Genomic DNA, 15,474 nt, shown 5'->3' on the forward strand with positions numbered 1-15,474 from the left:
GGGAGTGTGCGATACAGTTTCAACATTAATACAAATGAGTTCTAACCAAAACTGTCCCCTCCTGCTCATCAGGGCAGTTCTGCATCCGGCCAACCTGATTTCCTCAGGATCAGCTTATGAATTCCAATGAAACAACCTTCCTTCCCTGGAAACAAACAGAGATTGTCTTGCCACCTTGCTAATCTCTATGTAAACCTCTGCGTGGGGCAGCAGGATGCAAGACAAGCATTTCACCAGGAAGAGCTTGCTTCAACAGACAGGTGGGTTTATAAGACAGTTTTTTTTTTTTTTTAGTAGACCTCATAAAAGACTGCTGTCATGTTCAGTGCCCCCAGATCTAATCTAATGTTGTATGATTTTTATTTATTTATTATTATTATTTTTTTAATCAGCAGAACTAGCAGGGGAGAGTAAGGGTTCTGAATTACCCTAAGGGAAGACGTTTGCATTCCTGCCAGGGACCTGAGAGAATGTGCTCTGGTCACTTTAAGCTAAAAGTGATCATCACCCAATGCAGCCCTGAAAAAAATCTGTGGAACTGCTTTAAACAGTGACTAATTGGAAACGATCTTGGATATTCTATACTCTTTCATTACGGTTACCCCTGGCTGCTTTATCTACAGTTCAGACAGAGCTGGCAGCTGGAAAGGGTGGGGGGTTGGGGAGATTGCTCCTAGAGGCCGGATGGAACCTTTGCCAAAGGCTGACTATCTCAGGGCTTCAGAGGAGACCCACGTCTGGGAGCCCCCCTCCTGGCCTTCCTGGATGCCTGGGGACCTCCTGAGTGAGGAGAGAAAGCACATTTTCCCTGTGGTATCGTATACCTTTCAGAGCCGTGCTTTTAGCAGAAGGCCTTTGCTTTTCTGGGCTTGGTCTTTTGAAGCCACTGCCAGATGAAATCAGTTCTGCTGTGTCCAGAGGGGACACTAGACAGATCATTATATTCTGAGCTTTTTACCATGGCTGCATTCCTCACAGGAATGTGTGTCTTTCTATGATTGGGCAGGCCTGGTCTTGGCTTGCAGCACTTATTGGTACCTGCCTCATTCATCATGGTATCCCTGGTGACAAGCACAGTACCGAATCTCTAGTGGACACTCGAGAAATATATGGTGTGGACAGACAGTCAATGTTGTGTGTATGTTAGTCCCACAACTGCCAAGAAAATATAAGAAGTTGTGGTGGGTGTCATAGGTACCTGGGAGCAGGGAGAGTCAGGATGGGTTATGTTCATTTATCCCAGGGAGATGCAGGTTTTCTCAGAAAAAGGGTACAGAAGAAGGAGATGAGGGCCCTGGGAACCAAGTACCCCCTCTCCCATAAGTCTTCCTCCTTTATCAGCTCAAAGGACAGATTTACTTTTCTGTCATTCATCTGGACTGTATAATTTCATTACTTGTATAAACAGAATATCCTCTTCTTACTTCAAGGAATGTTGGGGTGATAAATGGCAAGGACAAGGTACTACACAGAGTCTGGACTTTGATGACAAAACCAATCTCTCCCAAGAACCAGGCCTGGGAGCGGCCCAGTACTCTTAGAAAGAACCACACAGTTAACTGTTCTCAGGTTAGTGAGGGCAACAGCCCCTAGTGACCTTATCTCCCCAGCGTGCTCAGACTCCCGGACACCAAGAGCACACCGTCTAAAGAGGCCCAAACTAAAGCAGGTTTAAGAGTAAGCTGTGGCCTTCTGCACGTGGGGGCTTGTCAGGCAGGAGTGTTGGTCGTCACGTTCTTTCCTCTTACAGATAATATATTTGCCTGAGAAAGCAGCCTTGAAAACTAGTCATTTTAGCTTTCTTTTTTCAAATGAGAAGATTAAACAAAAAAACTTTGGGGACAAACTTGAACATATAAACTTTAAATAACATAGATGGAATGTCAAATAGTACTAAGGAAATACTGCTAATGATTTCTTGGATGCCTTTTTAACAAATTATGTCAAGTGATTGACCTACCAATCTAAAAATAACATTGATTGAGTTTCTTTGAGGATTTTGCATATTATTCAAACAGAATTTTGTTAATCAAAGTATAGTTATTGTAAAACATCCTGCAATTAAGAGTCCATCTAAGGCCATGCCCTCTTTTCTGAAAGATAATTTTAATTTAGTGGTGTATCAATAGCATCTCTAGGTAAAGCGATCCTCTCTAATTATTTAAATCTTTTCTTCTTTCAAGAACAGGCTTGATGCTGGAACTCCCTGCATGCTAACGAGGTCTTTCAGAGGGCAACTTCCTTCTAGGGTCTTAGTTCCTGAAGCATATCATGTCCCTGCTAAGCTCTGGGTTCAGTCTCTAATCCATTCGATGAGTAAAGAATGTGTTTATATTTAATAGAGACAGAGAAGACTGACCTGGGCCAGAGAATTTGTCTTTGGGGAATATTATTGGACTATACAAACTACATAAAAAGTTAATTTCTGAAATTGCAGGCACAGAGACTTCTGTCGTGGTGTACCATTGTTGTTTATGAAGTTTCAACAGTTCTGGAAAGAAAAGCTCTTTTAACTGGAAAGTCATGGGTGGAATAACAATACTGTAATTTCCATTTATTAAGTTATAGATGGTTCCCAACTTACAGTGGTTTGACAGGATTTTTCAACTTTACAATGGTGTAAAAGTTATGCATATTCACTATTCACAATAGCTGACCTGGACTCTGTGCAGATGCCCACCAACAGATGAAAGGGTAAAGGGAATGTGGTCTATATATACACAATGGAATATTATTCAGCCATAAAAAGAATAATATTCTATTATTTGCAGCAAAATGAATGAAACTAGAGGAGGTAAAATAAGTCAGATGCAGAAAGGCAAACTCTACAGGTTCTCTCTCATACATGTTTTTTTCAAGTCAATCAAAAATGTATCACAGTGATTACTAGACGCTGTAAAGTATGGAGGAGGGAAGATAGTGGGAAGTTAGATAACAGGTACCCAAACACAGATAAAAATAAGGAAGTCTAGTGTTCTGTAGAACAGTGGGCAGCTGTAGTTCACAATAGCCTATTGTACATTTTGTGAATAACTAGAAGAGAGGAGTTCAAAGGCTCAAAACACAAAGTAATGATAAGAAGATAGAAACATTAATTACTCTGAAATGATCAGTACATATTGTATACGTATATTAAAATAACATTCTGTATCTCATAAATATGTATAAGCATTATGTGTTCATCAGAAACAGTAAAAATGTTTTAAGAGACAGAAATGTTAACTACCCTGATTTTATCATTACACACTGAGGACATTTATCATATTTTACACAATATCGCATAAATTTGGACAACTAAAAAAAGGGATGCTCATTCAATAGAAACCATATTTTAAGTTTGAATTTTGATCTTTTCTCAGGCAAGGAATATAAAATCTAATCCTTTCTTGATGCCTGTGGGGCAGTGAGCACAGCTCTGTCAGCCACACACTCACAAGGGAAAGTCACCAGTACTGTTGCCATCTACAATGGTTGGTAAGGTAGGTGTACTAAATGCATTTTCATTGTATTTGGGCTTATTTGGAGGCAACCTATTTTAAGTCCAGGAACATCTGCATTTCCTTTTATTGTATGACAAGCATTCTGCAAAGGACCTTAAATCCATTAGCTAAATCTTTTTTTCTTAGTTTTTAGGATTAAAATTTTAATTCATTTACTTTCAGCCTTGTTTTTCCAGGATTCTGCATCCCACAAGTTTTGCTATGTAGTTCTTTCAGAGATGTGATTTTTATGAAGAAATTCTGTTTAAGATTCTTGTTCTCAGCCCCTCCTTCAGTGGCTCTTGAGACCATGCACATCCTCACGTGAAGCAGACCAAGATCAAGACCCCCCATGGTAAAAAAAATTGGTCAAAGAAAGAGTGATGTATGAAAAAGAAGCAAAACAACTGGAAGAGAAGATTAAAAAAAAAATGAAAGCTGAATGTGGCAAAAATGATGACCTGAAAATGTAGGCAGAGATCCTGCAAGAGTGATGACCCCAGATTGCTGTCACAGGTTAGACACTGCATATTGTAATTTTCAACAGATAATAGAAACCGAAAAAGACTTGGAATCAGTGGAGTGTTCTAAAGAAGCACTTTGAACACTGAATTCAGTGAGATTAGAACCCTGAAACTTTTCTGAACATGGTAGTTTTTGCATTAAATCCTGGGCTCTATTCTGCAATTTATTATTCTTGATCACTGCTGTAATATGAGTTTAATTCTTTTTATGCAATGCATATTTTTTCTTTGCATGATTTAATCTGTCAAATAAATGAATTCTTCTAAAAATGAATTTCTATTTAGCCTACAATATATCTAGGGGCATATTTATTTCTAACAATAGCATTTTCACATAAAATACAATTTTATGCTATAAATTATTTGACATTTGTTGAGCCTTTCTTTTTGCTAAAATGATCAACATGTGCTTGAAAACAATACAGATTCTCTATTTGGTGCAGGCTGCCATGTGACTATATTGGATCAGGTTGCTAAATTAACTCTTCCTATCTTACATATCTTGACTCTTTTTTTTTTTTTTTTGCCTGCTTGATTTATCAGTTCCTGATAAAGGAATATTAATAAGTGCCACTGTGATATAAAACATCCAACTTCTCTTTATAACTTGGTCATGTTAGGCACACACAAAGTAACAATTGTTTTATCTTTTTCAGGGGATATTGTTTTTATAATTTTGCATTATCCTTGATTCTTTCTAATAATGCTTTGGGCTTTAATTTTATTTGCTCTAATATAAATGTTGCTGGACATGCACGTTACTTTCCTAGGACCACCACAACAAATTATCACAAACTGGGTGGCTTCATCCAACAGAAATTTATTCTCTCACAATTCTGAATTCAGTGAGATTAGAAACCTGAAATTCTTCTGAACATGGTGGTTTTTGCATTAAATCCTGGGCTCTGACATCAATATGTTGGCAGAGCCATGCTCAGTCCATACACTCCAGGTGAGGCGCCTTCCTTGTCTCTCCCAGTGCCCAGCAGCTCAACTGCTGTGTCCCTGCCTCCTCCAAAACATGGCCATCTTCCTATGCATCTGTGTGCCTTTTGTCTCCTGATAAGGACATGAGTCACATGGAATTAAAAGCTCTCCCTGTTCTCTATGACCTCACCTTTGCTAATGACATCTGCAATGACTATTTCCAAATAAGTTAACTTGTGGGGTACTGGGGGTTAGGACTTCAACCTGTCCTTTTGGAGGACACAATTCAACCCCTAGCAATATGTTTCTTTTTGGTTAACATTGGAACAATATATATTTTTCTTGCTTTTTATGTACAATCGTTTTTGTGTTTTCTCTTTAGGGACATCTCTTGCAAACTTTGTTCATTCATTTTATCCAATCTGATAGCCTGCCTTTTAATTAGTCATCTGTTTACATTTATTGTCATGGCAGACATTTTAACTTATTTTTGCCATCTTTTGTTTTCTATTTACCACCTCACTGCTTCATTTTTCTCTCCTTTCCAGATGTCTTAGCCCAGACTGCTTCAGAAAAGCACACTCTGAGATAAGGGCTTGTGGGCATCTGGTTTATTTTAGGAAACGATTCAAGGAATAGGAGTGGGGAGGGGCTGGGGAGAAAAAAACAGCTGATCACCACAATGGGTAAACAGGGCTCACTCCACCATGAGCCCCAGGAGATGCATAGACCACATCTCAGCCTTGTCTATGCAGATGCTGATACTGTTTTTTGAATGCAGATATGCCATTTTAATTTTTTATTTCTATATTCTATATCATTGTTATATGTTTGAAGTAGAGGATATTTCACACAGGGTGAATTTATACTACCATTTGGCTGCCTGTCATTTAATTTGACAAAAATCCCACGAAGCACTTTATTCATCATTTTAAAAATGCAGAAATAGAGGATGAGAGAAGTAATTTGCTTGAAATCACACAGCTGAAAAGTGATGGAACCCAAACTCAGTCTGATTTATTTAATTCCACAACCATTTCTTCCAACCATAACTCCACCAACTTGTGTGGTATTGTCATGGCATATATTTGAACGTATTTTTGCTATCTTTTGTGTGAATTGGGGCTAGCTAGTATTCTCCTGAATTACAGGGTCACATCTTATCTCTAAATCACCAGTCCCCAAATGGGGGCAGGGGAGACTCCTCCGTGAGAAGTAATAATGAGACAAGCCACTCACTGGTTTCTCTGTGGGTTTAAACCCAGCCGTGTCCAAAGTATCCTAAAGAGACTAAAAATTATAGAAGCCGAGAGGTTTTATAAACTTTATTCAAAGAAGGGGTTGTGTTGTGTTTTGTTGTGCTGGGTTTTGAGACCACAGCTCTATCTATTCCTCAGAGAGCATAAATTACTAAGTAAATCAGATAATTATTGACTAAGTGACAGACTACTATGATTGAGAAATTAACCATGTCTGGTTTTTTTCTGTGGGCTCACAGGAAAAGAATGTGAAGTATTTCCCCCTCTTCCTCTCCAGTGGCCTTTGTGTCTTGGAGGGCTGGGCTTCTCTTGCCCCAGAGCAAAGTTAGAGGCCCTTCTTTGATTTTCTAAGGGTCTGGAGACCCGACATCCATTGTTAGAGTTGGACAGAGCTGTGGAGAACACCTAGGGCCTGGGGGTCATTCAAGGGCTGGTAGGACCCTGGAGTATTGGGCTTCCCAGATGGCACCGTGGAGGTGACAAGAACTTGGGGAATAATTTCCCCTTGGGTGGGGGAAGCATCTGTGCGTGGAACACTTGCACTTGGAGAGGACAGGTGTGAGCAACAGCAACAACTTTTAACTAGTTCACTTGCTTTTGGACAATGAGCAACTGGCAGGGACCATCATGGACCTGACACCCTTCTCCAGGTTTCTAGATTCTGAGATCCCAGAAATCTTCATGGAAAGAATGAGAAATCCCCCTGAAAAGTGGCTGCAATTGAATTTTTGAGCTCCTGGTAGGTGGGGTCTAAGAATGATTTAATTCAATTTAGAAAATTCATGAAATGTGTCATTTCCTTTAAATTGTAGAACAATTTATACCATTTATACTAATCATAACCAAATCCTGAAGGAAATTTTTCTAACATATAGGATAAAACAAGTGTGTGTGTGTGTGTGTGTGTGTGTGTGTGTTGGGGGGGTGTCCCTTGAAATTTGCTGATCAATAACAACACAATATTAACTATTCCATCCTGGTAACTTATTCTCCAAATTTTCTCCAGATGAGCTTTTAAAACACCTTGTGATTACATCTGCACCAAATGGAGTTTCTGTTGGAACCTTCATGACTCCTAGGACAGCCTTCAGGATCTCCAAGTACCACTTGGGGTCTTGGGGCCTTCTGCTGCAACTTTTAGCCTCAGATTGCAGGCCCTGGACACTTGCCCAGAGCTGAGCATTCAACCAGAAGCTCCTCAGGAGAGGCTGGGAAACATCTGGGAATCCACTACCCTTTCTCACTTGCCGGGCAGGAGTCAGGGAGTGCGTGGGGAGGCAGCAAGTGTGTGCACCTCTGTGTATTTAGAATCTTGGTTTCCTCACAGGAGGAGGTTTCACAGCAAAGGCAGACCAACTCCTCGGTTCAGAGGCCTTCTCAGAAAACTGCTACCACCTGAGGCTCCCCCACACCCTAGATGAGAACTTTGTTGAGGCTGGGGAGTAGGGAAGGTAGGAGCAGGAGGTGTACAGGAAGCAGGCCTGTACCTACAGCTCTAAGGGGCTGGGGAAGCCAAGGAGTGGCGTGGGGAGCAAGGGCACTCCAAACAACCCACCAGTTTCTAACAGAAAAGTTCCAAGGGGCTCTTGCACCTTTGCGCATGCACCAAAGAAACACACTAGTGCTGTTCACTGACACCTCTTTTTCCGAGTCCTGTTTTGGGGGAACACCTTCCTGCACCAGGAAATGTGTAAGAGGAACTTCTTTTCCAGTGTTGGGGATTTAACTCAGGGCATTGTGCGTGCTTGGCAAGCACTCCACCACTGAGCTACAGCCCCAGCCCGGAACACTTATTTTCCAGGGCCTACTTTGACTAGGTACTCCTCTGGACACCTTCCTTTGGTCTCATTTAATGTTAACTGGGACCTAGAGTTTTTTGTTTTGTTTTGTTTTGTTTTTACCCCTGTTTTATAGAAGAGGAAGCTGAGATTCATAGAGGGGAAGTGGGTTGCTCAAGATAGCAAGCTGCTGTCAACAGAGGCAGAAACAGGTAGGCTGAATTCCAGTCAGCATCTCACCTGATCACCCTCTACCTCCAGATTGCTCTCTCTTCATATAGAAGCACACTTACACACACACACACACACACACACACCCCAACAAAACTGTAGGTCTGTTGAAAGTCAGCTATTCTTTGACACCCCCCTCCTCTTTCTGGGATGGGAAAAGAATCTTTAATTAGTATAAGGTTAACAGCATGAACTTTGAAATCAGACAACCTGAAGTTTAAATTTCCATTTATTACCCCATGACCATGAATAACACTCAACCTCTGTAAGCTTCAGTTTCCTCAACCATAATATGAGACAACAGGAGTACTTACTTCATTCGTGGTTAGAGAGGTTAAATGAGACAATACCTATGGATGTCTAGCACTTGGCACTGAATAATCACTCAATAATTGGAAGCTACAATTATTCACAATTCTACTTGTGGTGGCAGCAAACCCAAACGTCTGGATGATCAATTTCAAAAGGATGTGAACTTGGTCCTACATGGAAAAAAATGATGCGTCATCTACGCTGTTGCCAACAGTCTGAAGGGGCTGCCAGGATCAGAGAGAAAGGTGGTGAGCAACCAGCTGGCTGGCCTGGAGGAGGAAAGGGGCAGACATCAGGGATCTCTAATCTTGATGCAGAAATTTCTGTGACAGATCCTCTATGACTCTATTTTCAGAGTGTTAGTGGGGCACACTAAGTGCTGGACATTGACATAAACAGGATAAGTATAACCCAGAATAAGGGCTGAAAGCCAATGCTGGGAGAGAGTACAAGGTGGGGGGGCAGCTGGCACCAGGTGCCAGTGAGGGTATCTGCTTTTTGTCCCCATCACCTGCCAGCTGGGAGTCCTGTGCAAGAGAATGTGACCAGCAGAATGAAGACCCAGCTATAGACCAACTGTGCCTTCTCTCAACTTCAGTGTGTCTCAAGGGAGGGATGCATTTTTAATGGTTTTGTTGTCTTGGTTATAAAAAAAAATCCACAAACATTATATAACATATGTATTAATTCAGAAAAAGTATGAAATTTAAATAGAATGATGTGGGTTTTTTAGGACAGGCACTCGTATACATCTATATAAACTTTCTGTGATGGAAATTTTCAAGCATACACTAGTTACATAAATAGCATGATGAACACCCATGTACTCATGATCCTCCTTCAACAGCTTGTGTGTTTGTGAGAGTCCCAACTAAACCAACATGGCTTTGATCAACTTTCTAATATGCTAATGAGTTCTAATGATTCCATCATGCAAGTTATTAAATGTATTCCATCTCCAGGTCTCCAGGCACCTGACATTATGCCCCTTTCCCATCCCCTAAATGCCTCAAGCACCTAACAGAATAAGGAAAGAAGAAATAAGTTAATTCACCTGCACCAAATGATACAGGAAGTAAAGCGAGTGCCTGAGACACAGGAAGTTCTTCCTGAGTAGAAAAATCATAGAAGCAGAATAGGCGCTGATGTTTCTGGAGCACTAACCATGATCTGTGTGTCTCTTTCAAGGGCTCCATCTGTACTGTCTTGCTGAATTCTCACCCCAAGCCTGTGGTATGTCTCATAACTTCATCCCTGTTGACAAATGACACAAGTAAGTTAAGAAGTTAAGCCATTTGCCAAGCTTCTTCCAGAGGCAGAGCAAGGCTTTGAATCCAAGCTTCCTGACCCCCAGACCCTGTCTTCCTGGTCAGTATGCCAGGGGGTTCTGAATCAGGCGATTCCAAAACGAAGCCTGACATGGGCAAAATGACTCCTGCTGGACAGGTGAGGAGAAAGTTGTTCCCGTTGAGCTCTGCTGTGAAATACACAGAGGCCAGACATGTGCTAAATGTGTTCCCTGTCAGGTTTGGAAACAATGTTTGTCATCTACACTGAAGGCCCTTCCTGCAAATGTCACTGTCTCCCCCTAACCCCCACCCCTATGCCAGGCCTTGGATAGAATTCCAAGTTTAGAAAACAAAACAATGCTTTAATGTAAATTTGCATAGGAGAAACTCAGGAGAAATATCCAGCAAATATTAACAAGTACCTGTTCCTACCCATCCACAGCTGGAGGGGATAGGAAGGTCTGCAAATTTTTCTTTTCTTTTTTGTTTATCTCAATTTTCTAATTTTTGTACAATTAACATGTATTACTAGTGTTACAGAAAGTTTAGGAAGGAAGAAAATTAAACTCTAAAGTACTCTTGACCTTTAGTACTCTAAAGAGTACTAAAAAGAGAACCCACTGCCGAGGCCTATGAGGAGGCAGTGGGGCAGAGGGGCATAGAGGCCAAAGTCACACTTCACCCTCCAGTTTTCCCCAGGGCCCTCCCTCTTCACAGATTATACTCTAAAGTACTCTTGAACAGGTGAAGGGTGGGGACAGCAGGTGGGGCAGAAGTGGGGAACACAGGGCAATATGAGATGGGCAGGGCCCTTGCACAGTCAGTAACTCAGGCCCCAAGATGGTCAGGCCGCGTCTCAGGTCAGGCCCAGCTTGGTATTACAGGGCACCATGCATGGGCTCCCACCCCACCCTCATAGAATCCCATGGCAAGTCAGATTATGTAAAAAGACACCCCTCTGCCAGCTCTGGTTTCCGAGGGCAATGTGAAGCAGCTGCATTCTGACACCTCCTCAGGGCCCACTCTCTCTTGGCAGGTCCTCCCAGGATGAGGGCTGTTTGTTCTCACATACTACATTTTGAGATTAAAAATAACCCTCGACCTAGCTTGGCTGCTCTCTCTTGCCTGGGTGACAGAGATGGGGAGGATGGAGGCTTCCAGGCTTGAGGAGTTTTCAACCTGGACTGCCCCTCTGACCCACCACATTGCATTCACTGCCCAGCTAGCCACCCTTCAATGTGAGCCCTGGACTTAAAAAGGAGAGGAAAATGAAAGAAAAGGATTTGCAGTTTCTACCAGGTAAGAAAGTTACAAAAAAAAAAAAAAATCTCACAGGAAGGGTAAGCTAATGTCACTAAAATAGCAATGGAGCAATCCTGAGGGAAAGTGACAGGCCCTTCATCAACTATGAAGCACCATAAAAATGATGGTTCTATTGCAATGTGAGGTGGGATACTAAGGTGCCACAAGGCCTGGCTTGCCCCCAGACAGCTCCACAAGTTAGAAGAGCCACTGTTAGAGTTATTCCCTTCAGACTAAAAACTTGTGCTCCTCCAAAAGTCCCTGTTAAAAATATCTGGGAGGGTTGGTGCTGATGATTAGAAGTGAGACTTTCTTAGGTTCCCAGAGATCATTGCGGTTTAAAATCTTGCAATTACAAGCCCTCCTTCCATTCTTAATTCTTGTGGCTTCGGATCTGCAGGTAGGTGTAATTAGTTTCCTCTACAGAGGAGAAAAGAGCCTCAGAGCGATAAAGCCATTCAGGTGCAGCTGTGATTAGAATCCATTGCTCTCGCCGTCGTTGCCAGTCAGCTCAGTTGAGCTGTTTAGCTCCTGGGACCCTGAAGAGGACAGTGGGACAGCATATGGATGAACTTTGGAAGAGAACCCACTGCCAACGTCTATAGGAGGCAGTGGGGACAGAGAGGCTTAGAGGCCAAAGTCACACTTCACCCTCAGGTTTTCCCCAGGGCCCTCCTGCTTCACAGACTTTGGGGTAGCAATGCTGGAGAGAAGTCCCTACATTTGGAGTGGCACAAAGCATTCTCCTGGCGTTCCAACCACATTTGTTTCATCCTGCTGGCTAGAGTACTGTGTTGAGAAACGTGGCATGAGAGACTATTGATGTCTGCTCTTGGTACCAGGTGAGGGCAGGATGAGACATGTGTTTTAAACATTTGCCATCCCACCCATAGCACCAGGAGTAAGGGCGATGATGGGAGTGGCCCGAGGCAAGGGATAGGGGGGCTACAGACCACAACACCAGACATTTCTTGGCCTGACAGCAAGACAGCTGCTCAGAAAGCCTGCTGCCTCTTGCAGCTGATGCAGAACCTGAGGCAGTCAACTATCCCACCTGGAAAATGAACTCACAATGCTCTCCCGATGCTCACTTGGAAGCCTAGGAAATGACAGTGGGGAATGCTTAAGAGGCCAGGTGTCACCTGAATCCAAGCAAGCAGCCTGGACTCCTCAGCCATATTCTGACATTTTGCAGAAAGATGGTATGGACAAGGAATGGGATGTATGAGATGGGCCCGCATACTCTAAAGTTTAACACAGGAGCCCTTTGGGGTCAGTGGGAGAGCTTCATGTACTATGGGAGGTGGCTCTCGTGGCCTTGAGAAATTCTAGGAGTTATTGCTAAACTGTATGGCCCTGACTTGGCCCAATCTCCTGCCTTTCTTCACCAGTGGGCCTCCTGCAACCCAACAGGATCTCTCTGTCCCTCTTACTCTCGTAGCACACCCTGTTCAGGCCCTTAAACTCACTCCATCACCCCCCAAACGGATCATCTCAGTTCCTTTTTCATTGTAAAAATAAATGCAGAACTCCCTCCGCTTCCTGTTTTGCTTTTAAATATGTCTCTACATTTATCTCTCTATCCTGCTACTGCCCTGAAAGGCTGGTCCCCTCTTTTCCAAAGACAGCGCCCCCCCCCCTGTATCTTTCATCCCCTTTACCTTCTGTTCCCTTCTCCCCCAGGATTTCCCATCTCCTTCTCTCTCCAGGGACACTGTCCTGCTTGGAGAGCTTCCCTGACCACCTGAATTGCTGGCTTGCATCTGGAACCAGTGCAGCCACCTTCTCATGCCTTCCCTTCTTTGCTAAACACAATGTGTCTCTGGCCTCATGGGTTGGTTGACTGATTGATTGCTGCAAAAGCTGCCTCCACCTTCCCTCTCCCATCTACCCATACTCCATCTTCTAGCGCCAGCACAAAGGTTTCCTTATCACTGAGTTCTGGGCTCTGGCCAACCTGGAATCTCTTCCCTCCAGCCCACAGATTGCTCATTAGTCTTTTCCCCCATGGTTCCCACACCCTGCATGACCTCAGACACCCAGGTGTTCTCTGAATCCTGAGCATGACTCATCTCAACACCAACAGTGCCCAGGAGTTCATTGACTCAGCTCTGTCACTCCAAACTGAGGGACCCCAGGTCATTACAAATCCTCCATTTCTCATGTCAAGTGGTGATGATACTACCTGTCTCACAGAGTTATTTTATTTTATTTTATTTTTTTATTTTTGGGTACTGGGGATTGAACTCAGGGGTACTCTACTACTGAGCCACATCCCCAGCCCTATTTTTTATTTTTTATTTAGAGACAGGGTCTTACTGAGCTTAGCACCCCACTTTTGCTGAGTCTGGCTTTAAATTTGCAATCCTTCTGCTTCAGCCTCCCCAGCTGCTGGGATTACAGGCATGTGCCACTGCACTGGGCTCACAGAGTTAAAGACAAAATTAGATAATAAATGTAAAGTGCTTAGCATAGCACTGGATAATATTAGGTGCTCAATAGATAACAGTAACTATTAATTATCTTAGAGAGCTAATACATCCTCTCATTCCTGGTTATGGAAGCTCAATAGAGTAGTTAGTCCTGCCGTATTCTGGAAGATCCTTCCAACACTCTGTTGAATTTCTGAAAACACAGTACTGAAGACTATATATACTATGTTTTTTCTTAATAAGTGTCTAACAGGTAGGTGGCATATACAGCATGGATACACTGGACAAAAGGATCCAAGGTGGGACAGAGAAGGGTGAAAGGTTTCATTATACTATTCAGAAAGGTATGCAATTTAAAAATTGTGATTTTGGGGGGACTTTTTGACGTAATACTATCAGACTTTGGTTTACCACAGGTAACTGAGACTGTAGAAAGCAAAACCATGGCTACAGGGGACTATTGTAGATAGCCAGTCTATTGTTGGATATTACTCAGTTGTTAGCAAGTTTTCACTTACTTATTTAGCAAATTCCAATATAATGCATAATATATCAAAGGCACTCTCTATAGTGCTTTATAAAATTTAATTATTTTAACCCTCATGACAACACCATGAGGATTTCTTATTTAATAGAAAAGGAAATAAGGAGCAGAGAGATTAAGTAACTTGTCTAAGGTCACAGAGTTGATACGTGGCAGAACCAGGCATTGAACCAGGGCAGTCTAACTACAGTTCTTGCTCTTGACACTATACACAGCTGCCTCTTAATTTAAAAGACAAAGATTAACTCCTGTTCATGGGAGTGCTCTAAAGTAACACAGAACCATGCCTACATCAATTTCATTAAGCTGCAGATGCTGCCATCTTGTTCACTCTTTGTTTCTTCCTTCAATGATTAGAAAAGTACTTATGGAATGTCAAGTACATGCCAGCCAGTATTATGTGGCAAGGCCCAATGGTGAACAAAATAGGCACAGTCCCTGCTTTCACACTGCTGTCAGAACTTTTCAGTGGCTGATGGTGCCTGGCACACAGCAGAGACTCTGTGGAGCAGAGATCTGAGGAATAGCATAAAAGGATAAGGATCCCTCTCCTTGGTGGCCCCAGCAATCCCTTCCCCAGTGGTTATCACAGGAACACAAGTTTTTCACTAGAGGGCGCTGTTCAGTAGGGCTGCCCCAGGGACTTAATTTGTGCAGAAGAGTTTTGAAGGCCATTGTTAGGGTTGTCCAGGGGACCTTAGAGTGTATGGTGACAGGAAGCAATCATTCACATTTTATCAGAGAGGACTTTGGCTGGTTTCTGTTCTTTTGAGCAGGCATCAGGGCTCTAGGTCCCTAACCAAGTCCACATCGGTGGCCACAGCGGATTGCTGGACCCTGAGGGAACCGCACAGGCAAACACTGGACCCTCCCTTGGGTTCCTGACCAACCAGTCCAGCGTGGACCCCTCCATTTCCATACCTGCCCTGAGGGAGCCCCTTCATCTCCAGAGCCTCCTGGCCAAAGCTGAGAACAAGGTCTGGTGGTAAAGGAACAACTGGCTTCAGGCTTGCAGCAGTGTGGGGCACACGGGAAAGATGATCCAGCCTCAGTTGGCCACACCGAGCTAAACATGGGTGGAAATGCCAGTTCCAGCCTGATGACAACTACTTGCATATTACAAGGCCAGAGAATACGCCTCAAACCAGTTTTTAAGTTGGGCCTGCTTCCGTCTCTGCTCATGGCAGGCAGGGCTCCTCAGGGTCTTATCTGGAACCTCCGGAACCTCACCTGTTCCCACTCTCCTTGCCCACTGCCCTGGTCACGCTAGCCTCCTCCCAGGCCCAGGGGCACACCTACCCGTCCCTGCCCATCCCCCTGCCGGGAATGCTCTTCTCCCAGTGGTGGAGGAGCCTGTTTTCTTCTCATCATGCAAGTTCTGCTCAGATTTCACCCCT

At 43.2% G+C, this 15,474-nt stretch overlaps 1 pseudogene; it reads left to right on the top strand.

The window, feature by feature from the left end:
- Positions 1-3,467: 3,467 nt before the first annotated feature.
- Positions 3,468-4,113, top strand: LOC143394770 (tubulin-specific chaperone A pseudogene; annotated as a pseudogene).
- The last annotated feature ends 11,361 nt before the right edge of the window (positions 4,114-15,474 follow it).

This window comes from Callospermophilus lateralis, chromosome 3 (genome assembly GCF_048772815.1).
Source record: "Callospermophilus lateralis isolate mCalLat2 chromosome 3, mCalLat2.hap1, whole genome shotgun sequence".
Classification (NCBI taxonomy): domain Eukaryota; kingdom Metazoa; phylum Chordata; class Mammalia; order Rodentia; family Sciuridae; genus Callospermophilus; species Callospermophilus lateralis.